General features: G+C 44.4%; 1 pseudogene; it reads right to left on the bottom strand.

The window, feature by feature from the left end:
- The window catches only part of LOC141172908 (uncharacterized), a 29,232-nt pseudogene extending 22,913 nt beyond the window's left edge, over positions 1-6,319 (bottom strand).
- Positions 6,320-23,146: the final 16,827 nt, after the last annotated feature.

The raw sequence follows: 23,146 nt of genomic DNA, 5'->3' as shown, positions 1-23,146 counted from the left end.
TTAGCCTGCATCCATGTTTTATTAGTATCCCTCTGAGTACGCATTTGAGTATTTCTCATTGAAATGGTAAGGCAGTTTCTTCATGCTCATATATTTGACGGAGTCTATAGTCTCAAGAAGGTCTGAGACACAGAGTGAGTCTTTCAGCAGATTATCATTTAAGTTCCAACAGCTGAAGCCTTGGTGGAGTCAGGTATAGTCAGATTACAAGATACAGGAGCATGATCTGACCATACAGCAGTCCCTATCAGAGATGTAGATTGCCATGTAAGCCAGTGATGACTAATTAAGGAAAAGTTTCTACGGTTATAAGTATTGTGTAAAGGAGAATAATACATATAATCCTTTACGTCTGGATGTAGTATGCTGCATACATCGACCAGTTGGAGACACTGGTGATTGTGATTTAGATTGGTGACTCCGACCCAAGGATGCGTCTAAAGAAGGATCCAAGACAAAATTAAAGTCACCTCCGATGATAAGGTCCTCTGCAAAATGTTTTCGTTTGTTCAAGTATTGATATCATGTCTTAATTAAGTCACAATTAGGGAGACAGAAGTTTGCCAAAGTCAAAATTTTGGAATAGATCGAGATCTTAATAAACATATACCTCCCCTTCGTGTCAGACAGTGTTTCTACAATGGTATGCGGCAGTGATCTGTGTCGGCCTATACTCCGCACCTTAGACTTCAAAACAGCATTTGTACTGTGACGCCAAGATGAATAATATCTGTTAGTAATCTGAGGTACAGTATATGATCGCTTCTAAAGTGGGTCTCGTGAAGAAGAGAAAATGAACGTGTTGTTTATTCATATGATAAAACACTTGAGCTCCTTTCTCTCGAACATTAAGTCCTCTGACATTCAATGAACGAGTTCTGCGTTGTGTCATATTATATGAAAAAAAGGAGGAGGTGAGAAGAGAAAGATTAAGAGTAAAGAGGAGGTATAGATGGTAGATAGTAACGTCTACCTCTCAGTGGCTAAGAGGTATAGATTATGAATATATCGAACACTAGGAAATTACGAAACAAGCAGATCCCAATGCGAGTCCCTAACTGGGGGTTGTCTTTACAGGCGTAAGTCAAACCTTTAGTTCTAGGGTTCCTATTAGGGGGAACCATAGAATATATAGCGAGCAAAGTAATACGGCCTGATATTACAGTAATATAATGTGAACTCAAATTAAATGGCGTTCTAAGATATGAACTGAGACATTCAGTATAGTGGACGAGTGGCACCTAAAACTCTATTTAGATATATCTTATTATATTCTGAAAGAAATAAGTACGCATCTGCAAACTGTCTCTCTCATCAGGGAAAAGAAGATTCATTTCAGGAGCTCATATGATTGGCAGGTTCCTTTCCCGTCTGGGTGCATCACCATTAAATTCCTGATCCATTGAAAGTCTTCTGTGATGTGCTGGAATTCTCTGTGGCAATGGTGGAGCAGGTGGCCAGTCAGATATATGGATTCTGGGAATGTCCAGGACATCACAGAATGGTCTCATGTCGCTTTGATCTTTCAAAGTATACAATGTTCCATTTTTTTCGGACTTGCAGCTGGAAAGGGCACCACAGGAGCACATCAGACCATTTTCCCAGAGAGCATCAAGTAGTGGTTTCAATGCCCTTCTTTGAGCAAGTGCCATTCAGGATAGATCTGGGAGCAATTGTATGCGTTTTCCATTGAAATCACCAGGACCCAAATCCCCTGCTTTCCTCAGAACGGCCTCTTTTACATTGAAAAAATGTATGTGACCAATAATGTCCCTTGGACGCTTAGAATCTGGGTCATGATTGCCTAATGTACGGTGCGCCCTGTCGATCTCCAGCTCCTTATCAATAGGGTCACCAAGAATATAATTGAACAATGTCCACAGTGTTGGCATAATCGCTTGTGCATTGATGATTTCAGGATATTATTGTGATTTTCTTGGTCATCAATGATATGAAAGAGACTGTTTATTTGCTGGCTGTGAAGATCCAGTGTTTGTTTCTGAGCATTTTGATGGCCACAACTTGTACGACATCAGCCTCTTATCTCTGTACCTTGTCAGTAAGCTGTGATAGGCTAGAAGTGAGGGGACGTATTTCAGTTTTGTACGTGGTCTTCAGCCTTTGTATATTTTGCTCTTTCTCTTGTTTAGTAGGGATAGACGCAATATGAAATACAAATCAATTATGGCTTTCCCCATATTAAAATCCCCTGTGGCTGGGGGAGTATATTTTCCTGTGCAGCAAGCACTGCTCAGTATGTGGGCTTTGGTGAGAATACAGGGAGATTTGTGGAGATGTTTTCTTGTGAGGCCTACATTAAGAGAGAAGTTGGTGCAGGACTTACAGGCTTGAGCTGTCTGGCATCATGAGGGTTAATACTGCTTCTTTTTCCAAGCTGAGATGAGGCAGTAATGGCTCCAGAGCAGGATGATAAGACTTTCGATAAGAAACACTGCATATCAGATATGCTGACGGAGGTGGGGGACCTCAGATTACCCTCCGATCTCGTCTTTCTTTCCCATATCGGACGTCATGTTTAAGGCTGGAAATTGCTTATAATTCCCCCAGGAACACGGTCTGAAGAGAGTGCTCTCATTTCTATGTCCAGGCCATGCATTTCCTGTTGATTTTCAATATGTCCAAAGGCGGCGTTGATTGGGAGCAGGATTGTGTGATGTAATAACCTTATGTGAGCCCCAGAAACGCAAGTGGTGACACCAATGGAACGGCGCCACAATGGGAGGTGCGTATGAGTGTTTTTATTTTAACAAGGCCAAACATGAGGAATGAGAAGGAGTTGTACCAATAGAAGTGGAAAACCCCTTTAAGAAGATACAATTTTCAGTTAGAATTTAAATAGGCTTCTCCCCTGTGTGACTTCTCTGAAGTTTATTAAGAGTTGATTTCTGTATAAAACCTTTCCCACATTAAGAACATGAAAATGGCTTCTCACCCGTGTGAGTACTTTCGTGACTAAGAAGTGAGGATTTCTTCACAAAATATTTTCCACATTCTGAACAGGAAAAAGGCTTCTCCCCTGTGTGGGTTCTCTGGTGTATAACAACATCTGATTTCTGGTTAAAACATTTCCCACATTCTGAACAGGAAAAAGGCTTCTCCCCTGTGTGAATTCTCTGGTGATTAACCAGATTTGATTTCTGATTAAAACATTTTCCACATTCTGAACAGGAAAAAGGTTTCTCCCCTGTGTGAGTTCTCTGGTGCTTACCCAAATCTGATTTCTGTTTAAAACATTTTCCACATTCTGAACATGAAAAAGGCCTCTCCCCTGTGTGAGTTCTCTGGTGATAGACCAAATCTGCTTTCTGGTTAAAACATTTCCCACACTCTGAACAAGAAAAAGGCTTCTCCCCTGTGTGAGTTCTCTGGTGGCTATCAAGAATCGCTTTACGGTTAAAACATTTCCCACATTCATAACAGGAAAAAGGTTTCTCCCCTGTGTGAGTTCTCTGGTGGCTATCAAGAATCTCTTTACGGTTAAAACATTTCCCACATTCTGAACAGGAAAAGGGTTTCTCCCCTGTGTGAGTTCTCTGGTGCTTAACCAAGCCTGATTTCTGGTTAAAGCATTCTCCACATTCTAAACAGGAAAAAGGCTTCTCCCCTGTGTGGGTTCTCTGGTGGCTATCAAGAATTGCTTTACGGTTAAAACATTTCCCACATTCTGAACAGGAAAAAGGCTTCTCCCCTGTGTGAGTTCTCTGGTGCTTAAGCAAAGCTGATTTTTGGCTAAAACATTTTCCACATTCTAAACAGGAAAAGGGCTTCTTCCCTGTGTGAGTTCTCTGGTGCATAACCAAACCTGATTTCTGGTTAAAACATTTTCCACATTCTAAACAGGAAAAAGGCTTCTCCCCTGTGTGGGTTCTCTGGTGGCTATCAAGAATTGCTTTACGGTTAAAACATTTCCCACATTCTGAACAGGAAAAAGGCTTCTCCCCTGTGTGAGTTCTCTGGTGCTTAAGCAAAGCTGATTTCTGGTTAAAACATTTTCCACATTCGGAATGTGAAAATGGCTTCTTTGAATTAGGAGCAATTTGTTTTTTAATGCTTATTTTGTGACTTTGATTTTCCTTAGTAGTCGGTAATGAATCAGAAGACAGGACCTGTTTCAAAGGATCAGGTGAAAGATCTTTCCTGTGAAGGGATGATGGTAGATCTGGAGTAATGGCATTCACTTCAATTGTATCCTCTGGGATCTCAAGATCGTCTGATTTAAAAATTGAAGATGTCAGCTGTCCGTCTGATCTCCTAGTACAGTCATCTGCCAAGAATAAAACCAATAATTATTTTTGAATAAAATATTCTTGAATTATATATTTTTTAACATTTCTACTTAAACTGTAAAATAGCAACTCATGTAAAAAATAATGAATTATTCACCAAGAAAATTACAGTTCACAGTGTAATAGAAAACTTCATAGCAAGACCAAGTAGAGCGTGATGTTCAACTGTTTGTTCATTCAGTCTCCCAAATATGGAATAAAAAGCCAAACAATGTTATATAGGTGTAACACCAGCTGTCTGCGGACTCCTCCCTTCTGGCGCTTTGCCTCCCGGTATAGTCGTCCATTTCTTACTACTAGAAACTCTAGCTGCCGAGTCAGCAGGACAGACTCCTCTGTACTTAATGCATTCTTTTCGGGCCTCCAGCCCCTCTTAACCCACCATCGGACTACCCCCACCGAACGATCCTCCTGCTGCGCCTTTCTGACTTGATTACGAGTCAGTTGAGGGAGAGAGTCTGGGGTTACATTTGTCACTCGGCAGTACAACAACGGGAGTGCTTCACTGGATACTCCTAAGAATTTAGCACAGCACTGCATAGGGAGGGCATTAGTTTGAGGTCTATGGCACAGAGTCTTCACCTCAGGGGCAGGGACCTCTATCCATCCCTCCTTCTTCTTCCTCATTTAAGGGTTCCCTAGGCAGACGAGAGTGTGTCTGCATCAATGTTACTGATCCCTGGTCGATATTTTAAGCTGAAATCGTACAAACAGAGTGCGGCAAGCCACCGTTACCCCGTGGCATCCAGTTTTGCTGTGGTTCTCATGTAGGTTAATGGATTGTTGTCGGTATGAACCACGAAGTGTACCCCATAGAGGTAGTCATGCAGCGTGTCCACGACAGCCCATTTCAAAGCCAGAAACTCCAGTTTGTGAGCTGGGTAGTTGCGTTCACTGGGAGTCAATCCTCGACTAATGTAGTAAACGGGACACAGACAGCCATCATGGTCCTGATAGAGAATCCCTCCTAGTCCATCGAGAGAAGAATCTACATGTAACACATATGGTTTACTAGGGTCTGCATAGGCCAACACTGGAATTTGGGTCAAACATGACTTCAGTTTCTCGAATGCCTCATCGCATACAGGTGTCCATCTTTTCCAAAAAAGTTCATTAACTCGGAAGTTGACTCTCTTTCCTGACCTTGAGGAGTGGGCTGTCCTCCCGAAAGGGGGATATCCCTGGGTAAGGGCAGCTAACGGCTTCACAATCCGAGAGTACTGGGGTACAAATCTTTGGTAATATCCACAAAATCCTAAAAATGACATAAGCTCCCTCAGTTTGGTGGGCTTAGGCCAGTTTACAACAGCCTCCACTTTGGCGGGGTCGGTGGAAATTCCTTCTCTGCTGACTATGTGACCCACATATGTCACAGTCGTCTAGCAAATCCAGCACTTGTCAAGGGACAACTTCAACCCAGCCTCCTTCAACCGATCCAGCACCTTGAACAACCGCTGGTTGTGTTCTTCCAGAGTCTTCTCAAAAACAATAAGCACATCTAGATAAACCAGGACCTCACGTAAGTGCATGTGCCCCACTACTTTGTCCATACATCTCTGAAAAGTGGCCAGAGCACCTGTCAGTCCTTGAGGCAGTCTCTGAAACTCAAAGAACCCAATGGGCCAGATAAAAGCGGTCTTCTCTTGATCTTCTTTTGACATGGGTATCTGATAGTAGCCACTCCGGAGATCTAACACAGAAAACCATTGGCTCCCTTGCAGGCAATCCAAAGCTTCATCGATTCGGGGAACAGTGTACTGGTCAGGGACCGTACGTTTGTTCAAGGTACGATAATCCACACACATCCGAATAGCTCCATTTTTTTTTCGAGCTATCACGATGGGGGAAGCATAGGGGCTACTAGACTCTATGATGACTCCTGTGTCTAACATACCGCATAGATGCTGCCTGACATCCTCGATATCCGCTGGGGCCAATCTTCGGGATCTCTCTCGGAAAGGCTTTTGATCCTTCAACCAAATGCGATGCTCTACTCCTTGGGCGAGGCCCATGTCCCATTCGCCTAAAGAGAAAGCTGCCCCCCGCATCATCATGCAGTCGATGACCAGCCCCCTCTCTTCTCCTTTCAGCTCACTTCCTTCAAAACAAGGGTCAAAGCTTTCAGGCTGTAGTTCCCTCTTCTCCTCCTCCGTTCTCTTTTAGGCTTCCAGACAGACTGTCTGCGAGTAATTTTCTCCCCCAACTTCCCGACACCACTGAGCTAACGTACGGAAGATGTTGGCATTTGTTCCCACTATGACAGATGATGGTCTCTCATCTGCCTCTGCCTCCGGGCAGATTAGCGCTATGATGGGTATCTCTTTATCCACTCCAACAAGTCTTTCGGAATCGCAGTGTCACAGACACGTACTCTCTGTAGGGGTAGCTGTGCTCACTCAGTCCCCACACCACGAGTCCAGACAACGGTTTCAGAGGTACGTTGGATAAATATCTCTTATACCATCCTTCGAAGATGATGGACACTTGAGACCCGCTATCCAGCAATACTGTACAAGGTTGACCATTGATATATGCGGGGACATGTGGGGCAAGTCCCACTAAACCTTCAGGCAGTGTTTTCGATGAGGCACTATTGGATGGGGCGGTAGAGTAGGTCTTAGTTGGTGATGGGGGCTCAGTATGGGGTTCTACTGGCCCCCCTTTCCCGTTTCCCGACTGCCTCTGAGTGTGATGGGGAAAATGTGAAGAGTTCTTTGAGCTCCACCTCTTCGGACACTGACGAGCTATATGGCCTGGACTCCCACAGACAACGCACCCTTCTGGTTTCCTACTCTCTACTCTACAGAGGTCATCATTCTCACTTCCTGAAGCCAGGGTTTGCTTCTCGGCTACCTCCGCAGCACTTTGTAGCCGCTGTATTGTCTTGGCCTGGGCACTTAACAATTGTGTAATCTGCTCCCCCTGTTTCTCGATGACTTTCAACAGTTCCATCTCTCGGCAGTCGGCTGCTGGCTTCAGGGCAACAGTAGTCACCCGAGGCGATGTCTTCTCTCTTGCGGCCAAAATAACCTCCTCCTTGCGAACTTCCATAAGCAACTCATGAAAAGAACCAGGAATCTTCTGTCTATCACAAGACCTCATCCGCTGGGCAATTGGATCATGAGTGAGAGCTCCTCTGCGTACTTGTTCCAGACGACACTGATCAACTTCTTTAGGGCTGACTCCACCTTTAGATACTATTCTATGAACCAGCTTATCTAGGCGGTATAGATAGTCGGACATCTTCTCATCTGGCTGTTGGTAGGTGGTACGGAGTTTATAGAGTAGATCAGTAGCATCTTCAGGGGATCCAAAAGCATCTTCTAAAGCACTCATATAATCTTGATAAGTTGCTAGTGGCTTGCTCTGCCAAGCAGCCTGCACCACTTCCATAGCAATACCCTTCAAACTTTCTACTATTCTCTGCTTCTTTACGGCATCAGTGCACTACCACTCTTCTAAGCACAGTAAAGTGACATCCCTCTACATATCATATCCTTCTTCTCCAGCAGGGGTAGGGAGGGCACCCGAGAAAGTTTTTAGACGACGGTAGTTCCCTTCTGGCTGCATCTTTGCAAACTGACTGACTAACTTTTCCATACCTGTCATAAGCACATCAGCAGGGAGTAGAGGGCGGACATATACTAGTCTTTCTAGGCTGAGTGGTTGATTCCTGTTGCCGGGTCTCAACTTCGGACTCAGTAGGCCAAGTGATCTTCCATTGTCAACCATACTCTGGGGACACGGCTACCATGGATGGGAAGTATTCTTTTCTCAAGATCTGCCCGGTTGAGATCAGGGCTGTGGGTAACTGTCCCCCCTTTTCCTTCCTGCGGTCGACCACTTTAGGGTGGGCAAGTTCAGTGAGTCGGTTAACTATTTTCAGTATCTCTTCATCAGACTCATTACAGAGCTCACCACTCACTGCAAAGCTTTGTTTAGCTGTAACATCCATCTCCTCACACCACAAATACACTTCTTGCTCTGTTAAAGTCTCCATAGTAAATACTCCTGTGTTAGTTCTGGATCTCAACAGTGCCTCTATTGTAACACCCCTTTAGGGCTACCACGGTACACTGGGTGTTATGGGGGGGTCTCACCTCTCTAGGGCGCAGTGCCTCCACCCGAATCTTGATTTGAGCTCTCTCTCTGGGACTGCAGAAGGACTGTTATCTTCTGCCAGGGGCTGATTCGGGAAGCCCCTGCCAAGGCTCACTACACACTCACAGGGAACAGGAGTAAAACCGTTTAACAGGTTTATTGCTATGCAGCAGAATTGAGGTGGGTTTAAAGGAATAACATACAATACAAGTAACAGTGCTCTATAATAATCATATACAAATCACAATCTACTTCTACTCCAACCCTGCAAATATAACGTAGCAGGTTTTCCCTTTTTGTTTTAACTCAGTCCAAACGTTGGGGCCCAGTTGTCGCGGATGTTGGTGCGCAAATGAGAACCGTTGGTGCACTTAGATGAATATTAATGTCAGGAAGGGCAGGAAGTGAAAGTGAAAGTTCAGAGAAAAAAGAGAATGGCAGCTTGCTGTGAGGGACGGAGCGGTGTGGATCTGCATTCCTCTATGCTGCCGAATGTGGCGGCCCCCTCTGAGATACCCGCGCTGCTGGAGAGAGCGTGGTCTTGTCACCCTCTGAAGCAAGTTACATCAAGGACTCGGAGAGTTCTACCAGCACTCCCACCATATAAAGGCCTGAATCCTGTCGCCCCCAGCTGGTGTCCAGAGAACCATCGGACCGTTTGAGACACACAGTGAGTGCCCTTCTGAGACTTATGGTTCTACCAGCGCTATTTACAGTGAGTACACTACAACCCAGACTATTGACATTAATATTCATCTAAGTGCACCAACGGTTCTCATTTGCACGCCAACATCCGCGGCAACTGGGCCTCAACGTTTGGACTGAGTTAAAACAAAAAGGGAAAGCCTGCTACATTATATTTGCAGGGTCGGAGTAGAAGTAGATTGTGATGTGTATATGACTTTTATAGAGCACTGTTACTTGTATTGTATGTTATTCCCGAATAAGCCCCTGGCAGAAGATAACAGTCCTTCGGCAGTCCCAGAGAGAGAGCTCCAATCAAGATTCGGGTGGAGGCACTGCGCCCTAGAGAGGCGAGACCCCCCATAACACCCAGTGTACCGTGGTAGCCCTAAAGGGGTGTTACATAGGCAAAAATAATACCAATAAAAACTTCTACTCATCTCACAAAAAACAAGTCCCCACTCAGGTCCATCATTTGTCAGTGGAAAAACAGAGATTTTCACATTATTAGTGGCTCAAAGGCTCTTGAAAAGCAACTTTGTTTCTATAAACCAATCCAGCAATATCCGCTCTCCCACAGTCAAATCTCCTCCTCTCTTCTGAGCCTTGCAGTGCGTCCAAACCACATTTATCATCCATGTATTTGGCATTACTATAGTGAGAAGAACCCACTTAATTTACAGTGTGTGTCTCCTGGAGCACAATCTGGGCACTATGTGTTGGGCAATAAAATGGCATATTTATAATTTTCACTTTGAAACATCTACCGTGTGCTAATTTTCGGAAAGTGACTGTGGAGTCAAAGTAGTGACAACTTCTAAAGATTAATTAATTGAGGGTCATAATTTTCAAAATGTAGTCAATATATGGGAATTTCTACTGCTCTGATTTTCTGACATTTTGTATGGTGTGGTGTGTCCCATATCCTCTGGGACCTGCTCCTGCGACGTCTGCTTCTGTCACCAGGTGCTGTCCTATTTATTCTGCAGGTGGCGCTGGTGACTGAGAAGACGTCGGGACCAAAAGTTCTGGGCGGCACAGGCTCTGTCCAGCCACTTAGATTAGATTGCATGGAACCAGTAGTACCATCCAGTCTGGCAGTATGGGTGTGTGTGCTGTCCAGCTGGAGTAATCTGCTCCCTACTTCTGACAATTGGAAAGCACCGCACCCTACTAAAGCTGGAAGCATATTGCCGGAAGCTTCCAGATACAGCCTTGTTCTCCTCTGGTTCAGTCCTCTGTGCTCAGCTCCCGGCTTGTGTATTTGTTTTCCATTGTGACCTCGGCCCGTTTACTGACTATTTTTGCGTATTCTGATTTTGTACTTTCTCTGCCTTCCTGGTTCTGGCTACCTGACTATTCTTCTTCCCATCTCACTCCACAGAACAGCAAGTAACACTATGGCCCAAGCCTAGGAGTATCTGTGTAAGTCCAGATCCATAAGGAAGGATCAAAGGGTAATGGGCAAAACTGTGACTACAGATAATAACACCGACTGAATCGATCAAGCTGAACAGTCTTCTTCAGTAAAGAAACCCTTCAGTCTGTAACTGTAACTACTAGGTAGTTAAAGACTCACATAGGTGAGGCAGGCCGATCCAACCCCAAATAAACTATCATACAGAATGAACATGTAAAAAATAATACAACAATAAAAATATATGTTACATCCCCAACACCAATGTATGTATGAATGGAGAAATCCAACACTAAACCGGAGTTGCACTTTTTTATGGTGGACCATTGGAGCTACTATGAGTTCTGAGCAGAAGAGTAGAGAAAGTATTAGTGCCCCCATTTCAGGAGAGATTGTGCAGGAATCTGAATTATTTAGGATTGAAAATATAATGTAATTTATGACGTGGAGTGAATCCATGAAACCAGGGCTCGAGCCATGCCACCACATCTCCTGCAGGCGTGAATAGATGTATATTACAGCCATCAGCCACGCACAGCTTAGAGAGATATCATGGCACAGGTGTAATGTTTTTTGCATAGTTTTATCGCAATCCTGCTTGAAGTTAGTCAGTTTTAAAAGAAATTAAAAAGTCAGAATAAAGGGAAACTCTGTTGTTATTGTACAGTAATTCACACTTGGCCCTCACTGCACATTTAATATTGTCAATCATAAAAGTGAAGCTTGGCCAGAAAGACTGGACCTGGTCTTGTAGGAACCATATGAGAACATTCAGCCGCACAGAGGGGAGAGAAGGTAGATTCATCCAATAAGACATCAGGGATCTAGGAAGCCAACAGCATCATTACCCTCCGCTTTCTCTTACAGGCCCATAAGAATATTTTTCTTCAAGTGATTTTCTCACTTGTCAGCACTTTCTACGTACGCTGTCATTTGGCTTTGTAATTTCCAGATCTGGGCAGGTAACGGTCAGAGTCTACTAATCCCAGGGGGTAGGTGGATCCCCAGGTTGTAAGTTCTATAGAAAAGGGTTTTCAATGCCCAAATTCATTTGCACAGTTTTGGGTGGAGAAGAGTTTTGTGATCTAGAGGCAAAATGGTGATCACACGATTGTGATATGGCCGGACTACAAGACCGATAAAGCAGCCACAGCCGGTGACTGAGAAGAATCTGTGACTTCTCTGCATTTAGTGGTCACTACTCACCTGGGTAGTCATATGTAGGAATCTCCTCTTTACACCGCTCATCACCCCTCACATATGTCTCTGTAGTATTAATATGGGTCAGATCTTCACCCTGAAACAAATATTGTAAAAGTCACAGACAGAAGGAGAAGTCACATCTATGATCAGCTCTAATCCTGCCATCTCCACCGTTCTCATTACACAAGTAGAAAACATATAATACTGGTGGATAAAACAAGACTGAACACAAGACCTTCACAGCCGTCTACACATCATAGGGGAGATCTCAGGACACCTTCTCTCCATCTACCTGATGATCCTGAGGAACATTGGGATCTTCTCGTTTACAGTCCTGTGGAAGAAGAGGACGGGGACATCTCTCTGGTGTTGTCCTCTTACTGGATAGATCTGGAGGAAACACATACAGGGGCTGAATTCATTCTTTACATACAGATAATTATAGACAGTGTGTATTTAGTCCTATTACCTGGTGATGTGAGGTGCTGGGGAACCTCAAACATGATGCCCTTGTACAGATCTTTGTGTCCTTCTAAATACTCCCACTCCTCCATGGAGAAATAGACGGCGACATCCTGACACCTTATAGGCACCTGACACATACAATGATACAGTCATCCCCCCGATCCCTCCATAGCGTTACTGTATAATGTCCCAGCATTCCCAGCAGTGTCACCTCTCCAGTCAGCAGCTCAATCATCTTGTAGGTGAGTTCTAGGATCTTCTGGTCATTGATGTCCTCATGTATCAGGAAGTGAGACTGAGGTCCTGTGATTGGGCTCAGGGGTCTTCCCCATCCCTCAGACACAGGGTCCTGACAGCGCTCACTAGAGGTCTTCTTCACTACTGTGTAATCCTGGTTATGGAGAGACACATTAATAAATCTCACTCCAGACATTTCCAGAGTCCTCACCTCTCCAGTTCTGTCCATCTGTTATTCCCATAGATAAGAATGATGTAATGTGACGTCATCAGAATCTCTCACCTCTTCAGTAAGCCGGAAGAGGATCTCTAGGGTGAGGTGTAATATCCTCTCTGCCATCTTGTCTCTGTCCAGATCCATCTTTTATGGATCAATAAGGAAAATTTTCTTATATAGATCTTCACTGAGATGATCTGATATTGTAGGGATCTGAATGAGAAGAAGATGAGCCGGTGTAACATCATAAAAATCCTGTGTAATAATACAATTACTGGAGATAATAAGGGGAAACATATGAGGAGATTTATTATTTTACAGTGTATAGTTTTCCTCTTTCTTCCTCGGAGTCTGCAGCTGAATACATTTCTCATAGACTCATCTTCCATGACGCTAATTCTCGTCTCTTTTACCAACACTGGAATCGGCATTAGCAATACGGCAGGAGATATTCATTACACGTGACTAGTGTTGAGCATTCCGATACTGTAATATCGGGTATCGGCCGATATTCGCGGTATCGGAGTTCCGATACTGAGTTCCGATATTTTTACAATATCGAATACCGGAATCGGAAGTTCCCATAATGCCTGCGCTCTGCAATGTCTCTGAAGGATGACAAGCTGGATGGCAGCGCTCAGCTGCGATCCAGCCTGTCATCAGAATGCCATCCCAGAATTCTCCTGATTGTTTAAAAGCCGGCGGGCGGTAAAAAGCCGCCGGCTTTTAAACAATCACACAGCCCCATACTGCTTCCCCGCAGCCTACCGGGCGGTAAAAAGCCGCCGGCTTTTAAACAATCACACAGCCCCATACTGCTTCCCCGCAGCCTACCACCCCGATCCTCCGCTCCCCTCGCCACCTCCCATCCCGATCGTAAGTTAGGACCGGGCGGGGAGCGCAGCACCAAGGAGCGGGGAGCGAAGGACCCGGGCGGGGAAGCCGGCAGTTAAAAGACTTCACAGCCAGCTTTCCCGTTCTGTGCTGCGCTCTCCCGCCTGTTATTTCAAATGAACAGCTGAGGTATCAGGTGATGCCGATCAGCTGTTCATTTGAAGTAGCCGCGGTGCCCTCAGAGGGTTCATGTGAGTTCATGCTTGACTCCATGAACTCACATGAGCTTTCCCACGGCCGCACAGGTCAGCCTCACCTCCCAGACCATCAGACCGGTCATGATTGGTGTGTGTGCGATGTCTGCGGGTGTGTGTGCGATGTGTGCGGGATGTGTGCGCGATGTGTGCGGGATGTGTGCGCGATGTGTGCGGGTTGTGTGCGCGATGTGTGCGTGCAGGCAGACATAGGCCGATGTGACACTACTACTCCCATCGGCCTATGTCTGTCCCCCGTCCACTCGTGCCAGCAGGATTAGCTTGATGGGAGCAGTAGTTCCCATCAGCCTGATCCTGCTATTTAAATTGCCCTTTAAACTGGCCCATATGTTATTTTGTCCCCCATAGTTTTCTATTTTTGCCCCTATACATGTTTTATTTAGGCCCCCATATTGTTTTTTTTGAGTTGTTGGTCCCCAATAAATTTTAAATACATTTCATTGGTGGCCAGTGGTTACCTAAAATAAATTAGTTTATACATTACCTGTCCCCGCCGATCGCCACCTAAAATAAAGTAAAAAATAAAAAAACTACACCTATACTCACCTAGACACCTAATTCCCCAAAGCCATCGATCTCCTGTAATAAAATATAAAATAATAAACCACAACCTTATACTTACCCCTCCGTAGTAGTCCACGAGTGTCCCACGATGATCTCCAGTTTAGAGCAGCCACATAGAATGTGACCGCTCTGAACCGCTGCCACCGCTAGAATGACGGGGCCGTAAAGCAGCCCCGTCATTGCATAAGCGGGTTTGCTGGAGTTCAAGCAGCGCTACTCCGGTTAGCTCCTTTACGGCCCTGCTGTACCGTGAGAAATCCCCACGGTACAGCAGTGCCGTAAAGGAGGTCTCCGGCGCTGCGCTGACTGAATGCACTCCGGTGACCTCAGTCAGTGGCTCACGCTGCCGGGAGCGGACGTGTTCCTGGCAGTATGAGCTTACAGCAGCTGTGCACAGCTGTCACCATCTCCAGATGTGACAGCTGTGCATGGGAGATCAGCGCAGGAACGTGGACAGGTAACTATTTTTTTTTAGTAAACTAAGAATTAAATAAAATGGTGTGTTTTATTTCAAATAAATTATTTTTTTCTGGGTGTAGTGTGTGTTTTTTCTTTTAAACACTTTGTAGGTTAGTAATGGGGGTGTCTTATAGACATCTCTCCATTACTAACCTGGGCTTGATGTCAGCTGGCATTATAAGCGGACATCAACCCCAGCCCTATTACCCCACTGCCACCGCTACAGGGCAGTGGGAAAAGCGAGGCTAAGTGCCAGATGCGTCATTTCTGGGGCGGCTGACGGCTGGTGTTTCTAGCCTGGGAGGGGGCCAATATTCATGGCACCCTTCCTGGGCTATTAATATCAGCCCCCAGCTGTCTGCCTAGCCTTTGCTAGCTATTAAAATAGGGGGACCCCACGTCATTTTTTTGGGGGGGTCTCCCATTTTAATAGCTAGTAAAGGCTAGGTATTCAGCTGGGGGCTGATATTAGTAGCCTTGGAAGCTCCGTGGGTATTACCCCCTTCATAGGCTTCAAACATCTGCCCCAGCCATCTGCTTAACCTCCGCTAGAGCCTAAAATTATGGGGGATCCCACGCCAATTTTTTTTTTAATAAATCCTTTATTTTAACACTAAATGACACTTGAGGGGTTAATAAAGATGCAGTCCCTAAATTATTATTTATTTTTTAATTAATTTTTCCCAAAAATTTTGACGTGGGCTTTGCCATATTTTTGTATGCCAGCCAGGTACAGCATCCAGGAACGGGCTGCCCCCAACTTCCAGTTGCCTATTTGTACCTGGCCGGACACAACACTATAGGGAAGCCCTTCTTTTTATTATTATTTCATGAATTTCATGAAATAAGTTAAAAAAAAAAATAAACGTGGGGCATCGCCCTATTTTTGTGTCCAGCCAGGTACAACTAAGCAGCTGGGGGCTGGAATCCACAGCGCAGAGTGGCCCAAGCTTTCTGCCCCCTCCCCCTGCTGCGAACTGCAGTCCGCAGCCACCCCAGAAAATGTTGCGTTCATAGAAGCGCCATCTTCTGGCGCTGTATCCAGCTCATTCAGGGCCCTGGTGCGGTGGCTCACTGGGTAATAAAGGGGTTACGGCCAGCTTTGTATTATCCGCTGGCCCTAAGTCCGAAATTCATGGGGTCACGCCAATATTAGACATGACCGCCATGAATTTCTAGTAAAGTATTTAAAAAAAACACAACACCCAGAATAAAGTCCTTTAATTGAAATAAACAAACAATTCTTTATTGTTCTAAATTAAACCATACTTACCATCACGCCCATTCCAGCTGAAGCCAATGATCTCCTGCAATAAAAGAAAAATAATAAAAAACCAACCTCATCCTTACCTTTCCATGGTTCCCACGACAGCTTCAGCTCTGCTACATCGAGATGACAGGCTGGATCGCAGCAGAAAGCTGCCATCCAGCCTGTCATCCTGCAGACACTGAGAAGCGCAGGCATGCTTGTGCTCCTCAGTGTCTGGCTGTGAACGCGCCATTTTCCGGGGTGGCTGCGGACTGCAATTTGCATCGGGGGGGGGGCCAGAAAGCTTGGGCCTCCCTGCGCTGCGGATTCCAGCCCCCAGCTGCCTAGTTGTACCTGGCTGGACACAAAAATAGGGCGAAGCCCAACGTATTTTTTTTTTAATTATTTCATGAAATTCATGAAACAATTTTTAAAAAAAAGGGTTACCTATATTGTTGTGTCCGGCCAGGTACAAATAGGCATCTGGTGGTTGGGGGCAGCCCGTTCCTGGATGCTGTACCTGGCTGGCATACAAAAATATGGCGAAGCCCACGTCAAAATTTTTGGGAAAAATTAATTAAAAAATAATAATTTAGGGACTGCATCTTTATTAACCCCTCACATGGAGGGGTTAATAAAGATGCAGTCCCTAAATGTGTTTTTTTTTTTTTTAAATTTATTGAATTTTTCACCAAAAATTTGACGTGGCCTTCGCCATATTTTTGTGTCCAGCCAGGTACAGCAGGCAGGAACGGGCTGCCCCCAACCCCCAGATGCCTATTTGTACCTGGCTGGAAACAAAAATACAGGGAAGCCCTTTTTTTTATTATTTCATGAATTTCATGAAATAATTTAAAAAAAATTGCTGTGGGGCTTCGCCATATTTTTGTGTCCAGCCAGGTAAAGCAGGCAGGAACGGGCTGCCCCCAACCACCAGCTGCCTATTTGTACCTGGCCGGACACAACAATATAGGGAAGGCCTTATTTTTTATTTCATGAAATAATTTAAAAAAAATTGACGTGGGGCTTCGCACTATATTTGTGCCCAGCCAAGTACAGCAGGCAGGAACGGGCTGCCCCCAACCACCAGCTGCCTATTTGTACCTGGCCGGACACAACAATATAGGGAAGACCTTTTTTTTTAATTATTTCATGAAATAATACAGGAAAATAGGAAAAAAATGTAAGCAAAAAATGTGGTCATGATGCCCTGTTATGGGGGACGGGGTCTGCTGCTGACACTGGTATTGGGGTAATGTCTCACAATTCCGTTAACCCCTTTACAACCCAAGGTGGTTTGCACGTTAATGACCATACCAATTTTTACAATTCTGACCACTGTCACTTTATGAGGTAATTACTCTGGAACGCTTCAACGGATCCCCTGATTCTGAGATTGTTTTTTCATGACATATTGTACTTCATGATAGTGGTAAAATTTCTTCAATATCACTTGCGTTTATTTGTGAAAAAAAAGGAAATTTGGCGAAAATTTTGCAATTTTCAAAATTTTAATTTTTATGCCCTTAAATCAGAGAGATATTAACACAAAAGAGTTAATAAATAACATTTCTCACATGTCTACTTTACATCAGCACAATTTTGGAATCAAATTTTTTTTTTTATTGGGGAGCTATAAGGGTTAAAAGTTGACCAGCGATTTCTCATTTTTCCAACAAAATTTACAAAACCATTTTTTTAGGGATCACATCATATTTAAAGTCACTTTGAGGGGTTTTTATGACAGAAAATACCCAAAAGTGACACCATTCTAAAAACTGCACCCCTCAAGGTGCTCAAAACCACATTCAAGAACTTTATTAACCCTTCAGGTGCTTCACAGGAATTTTTGGAATGTGGAAGAAAAAAAGTAACATTTAACTTTTTTCCCAAAAATGTTACTTTAGACCCAATTTTTTTTATTTTCGCAGGGGTAACAGGAAAAAATGGACCCCAAAATTTGTTGTGCAATTTCTCCTGAGTAAGCAGCTACCCCATATGTGGGGGAAAATCACTGTTTGGGCGCACGGCAGGGCTCGGAAGGGAAGGAGCGCCATTTGACTTTTTAAATGTAAAATTTGCTTGAATAATTAGCAGACGCCATATTGCATTTGGGGAGCCCCTGATGTGCCTAAACAGTGGAAACCCCCCACAAGTGACACCATTTTGGAAACTAGACCCCTCAGGGAACTTATCTAGATGTGTGGTGAGCATCTTGAACCCCCAGGTGCTTCACAGAAGTTTATAACATTGAGCCGTAAAAATAAAATTTTCACATTTTTCCCACAAAAATGTTTTTCAGCCCCCAATTTTGCATTTTCATAAGGGTAACAGAAGAAACTGCACTATGCAGTTTGTTGTGCAATTTCTCCTGAGTTAGCAGATACCCCATATGTGGGGGAAAACCACTGCTTGGGCGCGCGGCAGGGTTCGGAAGGGAAGGAGCGCCATTTGACTTTTTGATTGTAAAATTTGCTTGAATAATTAATGGATGTGCCCCTGATGTGCCTAAACAGTGGAAACCCCCACAAGTGACACCATTTTGGAAACTAGACCCCTCAGGGAACTTATCTAGATGTGTGGTGAGCACCTTGAACCCCCAAGTCCTTTACAGAAGTTTATAACATGGAGCCGTGAAAATAAAAAAATCAAACTTTTTCCACAACAATGATGTTTTAGCCCCAATTTTTTTATTTTCACAAGGGTAAGAGGAGAAAATGGACCCCAAAAACTTTTGTGCAATTTTTCCTGAGTACTCCAATACCCCATATGTGGGGAAAATACAGTGTTTGGGCGCACAGCATAATTCAGAAGGGAAGGAGCACTGTGTGACTTTTTGAACGCAAAATTGTCTGGAATCGAGAGCGGACGCCATGTCGCGTTTGAAGAGCCCCTGATGTGCCTAAATAGTTGAAACCCCCCTCAAGTGACCCCATTTTGGAAACTACACCCCTCAAGGATTTTATCAAGGGGTATAGTGAACATTTTGAACCCAGAGGTACGACACAGAATTTGATGACATTAGGTCATCATATTGAATAAGTTGTCACTAGTCTTGAGCGCAAGTGCTCGCTACTTTAGTTTGCATCGGGTACTCAGGTATGCACCATGTATCACGGGTGCTCAAGTGAAATGCTCGAGTCCCCGCCCGCATGTTTCACGGTTATTAGACACCCCCAAAAAAACATGCGGGGATCGCTCGTGCATGGCAGGCAATCCCAGCGAGGTTTTTTTGGCCTCGAAGCATATGGCGCGGAGACTCGAGCACCCGCGATACTCAATGCATACCCGAGCACCCGATGCAAACTAAAGTAGCGAGCACTTGCGTTCAACACTAGTTGCCATATCGTCATCTTTTTTTTTTTTTTTTTTTACTTTTGAAAAAAAAAACAACCCTGACACCAACCCTAACCCCAACCCCAGCGTTTATTTTTTACTCCGTTACTAGTGCGGTATAAGTGATTAGACGACCTTAATCTTCGGGTTGGTGCGACTACAGAGATACCAGAATCATATCGGGTTTTTATGATTGACAGCTGTCACACACTAAAAGACACATATTTTGTAAAATCTAGTTTTTGCATCGCCATATTTTGAGAGCTATAATTTTTCCATATTTTGGCCTACAGAGTCATGTGATTGCTTATTTTTTGCGGGACAAGTTGACATTTTTATTGGTGCCATTTTCAGGCACGTGACATATTTTGATCGCTTTCTATTCCAGCTTTTGGGAGGCAGAATAAACAAAAACCAACAATTCAGGAATTGTTTTTTTTTTGTTTTTTTTATTCTGCTCTGCGTGTGGTAAAATTGATAAGGCAGCTTTATTCTTCGGGTCAGTTCGTTTACAGCGGTACCACATTTATATAGTTTTTCTATGTTTTGGCGCTTTTACACAATAAAAGCTATTTTATAGAAAAAATTATTTTTTTGCATCGCTTTATTCTGAGAGCTATAACTTTTGGATATTTCGGATGATAGAGCTGTATGGCGGTTGGTTTTTTGCGGGTCAAGATGACGTTTTCAGCGGTACCATTTTTATTTATATTCGTCTTTTTGATGGCGTGTTATTCCATTTTTTTGTTTGGTGGTATGATTATAAAGCATTGTTTTTTGCTTCTTCTTTTTTTTTTTTTTTTACCGTGTTCACTGAAAGGGTTAACTAGTGGGACAGTTTTAGAGATCAGGTCGGTCCGGACGTGGCGATACCAAATATGTGTACTTTAATTGTTTGTTTGTTTTTTCATAATAATATTTATTGATGGGTACATTATATTTTTATTTTTGGTGGATTATTTTTTTTATTTATTTTTTTTAATATTTTTACAACTTTTTTTTATTTTTATTTTTTTACTTTCTGCGAGTTTTTACACTTTTTTACTTTGTCCCACTATGGGACTTTCACTTTTTTTATTCTGATCGCCTGCATAGCATAGGGATGGAGCACCATCCCTGTGCCATGCAGGCAGTCAGCGCAGCACAGTGAGAAGATTGTTCGGTCATGCACTGTGCATGACCAAACAATTTTCCTGCTGTCTGGTTACCCGGATGTTGTCATGACGACATTGGGTCATCATGGCAACACCTGGGAAGCTGCGGCAGACAGCGCAATGTTGTGATCGACTTCGATCGCAGCAATGCGGGGGTTAATGTGCCGGGAGCGGTGCGGGACCGCTCCCTGCACATAGTACCGGGTGTCAGCTGTGACAATCAGCTGACACCCGGCGGCGATCGCGCCCGCACAGCCTGTGTGCGCGCGCGATCGCGATGACGTACTAATACGGGTCAGGCTCTTAAGTCCCAGGGCACAGACGCGTATTAGTACATCATGGGCTTTAAAGGGGTTAATATTAGTGTTGAGAGAGTATGTTCTGTCCGAGTATGCTCGGGTCGAGCTCCAAGTATTTATAGCTGCTCGGTGATATGGTTGAATCGCTCCCGTGTGCATGATTTGCAACTGCTTGACAGTTTTATTACATGTGAGGAATGTGTAAGAAATATTACATTACATTCCTCACATGTAATAAAACTGTCAAACAGCTGCAAATCATGCACACGGGAGCTATTCAACCATATCACCCAGCAGCTATAAATACTCAGAGCTCGGCCCGAGCATACTCGGCGAAAGGGTTAATAGAACATACTCGCTCAACACTAGTTAATATCCTCCATCCTGGTATGTATGGCCACTCTTTCCTGGTATACGTGGCCCCCATCCCATCCTGGCATACGTACCCCTTGGTCCCCCATTCTGGTATTTATGGCACCCCTTTGATCTACCATCCTGGTATTCATGGCACCCCTTGATCCCCCATCCTGGTATTCATGGCACACCTTTGATCTACCATCCTGGTATTCATGGCACCCCTTTGATCTACCATCCTGGTATGCATGGCACCCCTTGAATCCCCTCCTAGTATTCATGGCACCCCTTGATCCCCCATCCTGGTATGCATGGTACCCCTTGATCCCCCATCCTGGTATTCATGGCACCCCTTGATCCCCCATCCTGGAATTCATAGCACCCCTTGATCCCCCATCCTGGTATGCATGGTACCCCTTTATCCCCCATCCTGGTATTCATGGCACCCCTTGATCCCCCATCCTGGAATTCATAGCACCCCTTGATCCCCCATCCTGGTATGCTTGGCACCCCACGATCCCCCATCCTGGTATGTATGGCATCCCTTGATAACCCATCCTGGTATGTATGGCACCCCTTGATTCCCCATTCTGGTATGCATGGCATCCCTTGAGACCCTATCCTGGTATGTATGGCACCATTTGAGCCCCCGTCCTGGTATGCATGGCACCCCTTGATCACCAATGCTGGTATGTATGGCACCCCTTGAGACCCCATCCTGGTATGCATGGCACCCCTCGAGACCAGGTCCCTGATATTTGAAGGGTGCCTTCTCCAAACTGCCATTTTGAGATCTCTCCACAGGTGTTCTATGGGATTCAGGTCTGGACTCATTGCTGGCCACCTTAGAAGTCTCCAGTGCTTTCTCTCAAACCATTTTATAGTGCTTTTGGAAGTGTGTTTTGAGTCATTGTCCTGCTGGAAGACCCATGACCTCTGAGGGAGACCCAGCTTTCTCACACTGGGCCATACATTATGCTGCAAAATTTGTTTGTAGTCTTCAGACTTCATAATGCCATGCACACGGTCAAGCAGTCCAGTGCCAGAGGCAGCAAAGCAACCCCAAAACATCAGGGAACCTCCGCCATGCTTGACTGTAGGGACCGTGTTCTTTTCTTTGAATGCCTCTTTTTTTATTCTGTACACTCTATGTTGATGCTTTTTCCCAAAAAGCTCTACTTTTGTCTCATCTGACCAGAGAACAATCTTCCAAAACGTTTTAGGCTTTCTCAGGTAAGTTTTGGCAAACTCCAGCCTGGCTTTTTTATGTCTCGGGGTAAGAAGTGGGGTCTTTCTGGGTATCCTACCATACAGTCCCTTTTCATTCAGAAGCCGACGGATAGTACGGGTTGACACTGTTGTACCCTCGGACTGCAGGGCAGCTTGAACTTGTTTGGATGTTAGTCGAGGTTCTTTATCCACCATCCGCACAATCTTGCGTTGAAATATCTCGTCAATTTTTATTTTCCGTCCACATTTAGGGAGGTTAGCCACAGTGCCATGGGCTTTAAACTTCTTGATGACACTGCGCACGGAAGACACAGGAACATTCAGGTCTTTGGAGATGGACTTGTAGCCTTGAGATTGCTCATGCTTCCTCACAATTTGGTTTCTCAAGTCCTTAGACAGTTCTTTGGTCTTCTTTCTTTTCTCCATGCTCAATGTGGTACACCCAAGGACACAGGACAGAGGTTGAGTCAACTTTAATCCATGTTAACTGGCTGCAAGTGTGATTTAGTTACTGCTAACACCTGTTAGGTCCCACAGGTAAGTTACAGGTGCTGTTAATTACACGAATTAGAGAAGCATCACATGATTTTTCAAACAGTGCCAATACTTTTGTTCACCCCCTTTTTTAGGTTTGGTGTGGAATTATATCCAATTTGGCTTTAGGACAATTATTTTTGTGTTTTTTCCTTGCAAGCAAATTAAATGAAGATAATAATACCAGAGAATTTGTGATTGCAATCATTTTCAGGAAGAAACTGAGT

This window comes from Phyllobates terribilis, unplaced genomic scaffold (assembly GCF_046119375.1).
Source record: "Phyllobates terribilis strain yellow unplaced genomic scaffold, ASM4611937v1 Scaffold_12__6_contigs__length_324123572, whole genome shotgun sequence".
NCBI lineage: Eukaryota > Metazoa > Chordata > Amphibia > Anura > Dendrobatidae > Phyllobates > Phyllobates terribilis.
Note: the sequence above shows the minus strand (reverse complement) of the source record. Positions and strands in the feature narration are given on the sequence as shown.